This window comes from Galeopterus variegatus, unplaced genomic scaffold, assembly GCF_000696425.1.
Source record: "Galeopterus variegatus unplaced genomic scaffold, G_variegatus-3.0.2 Scaffold888, whole genome shotgun sequence".
Lineage (NCBI taxonomy): Eukaryota > Metazoa > Chordata > Mammalia > Dermoptera > Cynocephalidae > Galeopterus > Galeopterus variegatus.
In genome coordinates this window covers 93,800-96,806 of record NW_007726999.1, presented here as the reverse complement: position 1 = coordinate 96,806, position 3,007 = coordinate 93,800, and positions in this window count along the sequence as shown.

Below are 3,007 nucleotides of genomic sequence, written 5' to 3'. Positions count from 1 at the left end.
GAGAATTATATTAAGTGAAACGAGTCAGGCACAGAAAGAGAAATATCACATGTTCTCATTTGTGGGAGCTATAAATAAATAAATAAATACACGAACAACTGGGTGGGGGGGAGGAAGACACAACAATTACAATTCCTTGAAGTTGATACAACAAGTAAACAGAAAGGAGATTTCTGTGATGGAGGGGGGAGACGGAGGGGGGAGGGAGGTTTCAGTAATGGGCTACAGTAACCAACCACATTGTATATTGACAAAATAAAATAAAAGTAAAAAAATGAAATAAAAATAAAAATAATTAAAAATAAGGAAAGAAAAAAAAAACAAATAAAAAGATGCATATGACATGGTGCCTGATTTCAAAGGATACAGAGTAGCAAATACATAAGATGAACAAATCTAAATATATAATGTTCAACGTGAAGACTATAATTAGTAATAGCATATTGTATTCATGATTTTTGCTAAATGATTATAGACACTTGCTATAAGGAGAAAAATGGATTACTAGGTGAGATGATATATATGTTCATTTATTTCACTATAGTAACAATATTACTGCATATATGTATCTCATAACACCATATTGTATACCTTAAATATATACAATAAAATTTATTTAAAAAATAAATAAAATATTTAAATCGTGATTTTGAAATATTTCTTTATCGAAAGATTGAATTTTATTATATTGGTGAACCCAAAATGATTACATTCAAAACACTTAGAAATAAAATTTGTTCTGAAAGGAAAATAATATCCACGTACATTAAAGCAAATAGCTTCTTTAAGTTGATAATCTGAATTCTTTTGCCATATTGTGGTTAAAAAAAACCATGAAGTTAAATTTACCATCTTAACCATTCGTAAGTGTACAGTTCAATAGTGTTAAGTTTATTCACATTGTTGTGCAGCAGATTTCTGGAACTTTTTTACCGTGCAAAACTAAAATTCTATCCCTATTAAACATTAATTCCCTCTTTCCCCTCCACCAGCTCTTGGCAACTACCTTTCTACTTTATTTCAATGATTTTGACTACTTTAGATACTTCATGTGAGTGGAATCATACAGTATTTGTACTTTTGTGCTTGGCTTATTTCACTTAGCATAATGTCCTTGAGGTTCATTCATATTGTAGCATGTGACAGGATTTCCTTATTTTGAAGGCTGCATAATATTCCATTGTATTGTACCACATTTCGTTTATATATTCATCTGTCGATAGACATTTAGGTTACTTCCACTTCTTGGCTACTGTGAATAATAGTGCAATGAACATGGGTGTGCAGGTATCTTTTTGAGACCCTACTTTCAGTTCTTTTGGATATATACCCAGAAGTGAGATTGCTGAATCATATGGTAATTCTATTTTTGATTTTTTGAGGAACCTTCATACTGTTTCTTATAATGACTACACCATTTTACATTCCTACGAACAATGCACAAGGGTTCCAATTACTGTGTATCCTCCCCCACACTTGTTATTTTCTGTTCTTTTGATAGTGGCCATCCTAATGGGTGTGGGGTGATGAATTATTTTGCCTTTGAGAGATGCTGGGTAGTGTTTTGAGTTTCCAATTCAGTTAGTTTTCTTTCTCTGCATCAGTGGTTCTCAAAGTGTGGTCCTGGGAACTTGTTAGAAATGCAAATTCTTGGGCCCTACCCCGGACCTGCTGAATTCAGAAACTGGGAGTAGGACCCAGCACTCTGTGTTTTAACAAGTCCTCCAGGTGATTCTGATGCACACAAGTTTGAGAACTGCTGCTCTACACTAATAATTCTTAACCATGGCTGTACATAAGAATTACCTAAGGGCTTCTTAAAATGCTTTTCTGATCTTAAACCTCACTCCAAAGATTCTGATCCATTTGGTCTAGGTTCTGCCTTGGGCCTTGGCATCAGTTTTAAAGCTTTCCAGGTGATTGTGAGGCACAGCAGCCAGGGTTGAGAGCCACTGATTTACAACAAGCAGCAAATCATCTTGACCTTTCAGGAGCACAGCTTCACAGATTTTTCTTTGTCAGTGGCATCTTTCTCTTGACAATGTAATATACCAGTGTTTCTCACTGGCCCCCCTTATCTGCAGGGAATACATTCCAAGACCCCCAGTGGATGCCTGAAACCTCAGATAGTGCCAAATTCTTTATATACCATGCACAAATTTCCTTTTCCTATACAACCTCACGGATAGAAGATTCGTTTTTACTGTAGATCTTAGCAACTTCAGCATGTTTTTTTTCTTTCCTTATTAAGTTGAGATCTTTCACCTCTTCACTTAAAGGAAGTAATTTACAGCTTCTCTTTGGCATACCCGAATTGCCAGCATCACTACTCTTGAGCTTGGGGCCATTATTAAGTCAAATAAGGGTTCCTTGAACATAAGCACTAGGACACCAGACAGCCAATCCGATAACTGAGACAGCTACTAAGTGACTAATGGGCAGATAGTGCAGCACATTGTAGATACACTGGACAAAGGGATGATTCACATCCCAGGTGGGACAGTGCAAGATTTCATCACACTACTCAGAATTGCACACAATTTAAAACTTATGAATTATTTATTTTTGGAATTTTTCATTTAATATTTTTGGTCTGCAGTTGACTGGGTGGATGTAACTGCAGAAAGCAAAACTGCTGATAAGGGGTCAGGGACTACTGTGCATGCATATCACCTAGGGATCTTGTTGAAATCTGTATTGTGATTCAGCAGTTGTAGGATGGGGCCTGAGACTGCATTTCTAACAAGCTCATAGTTGATACTAATACTGCTGGTTCATAGACCATGCTTTGAGAGGCAATGTGATAAGCAACCCTTACAAAGGCAAGGTTTTTGTGTTGGGAAATATTCAAGTTTTCAAATGGAGCCTGTTGTCATCCCCCAAATCATAATCCGATAATCATCGTAATCTGATGTATTTTCTGAATGGATAAATACAAGGTAAATCATCTTTGCTGGCGTTGTGCTTTCATTGATACAAATTTTGTATAGAAGTATTGCCCTGCATT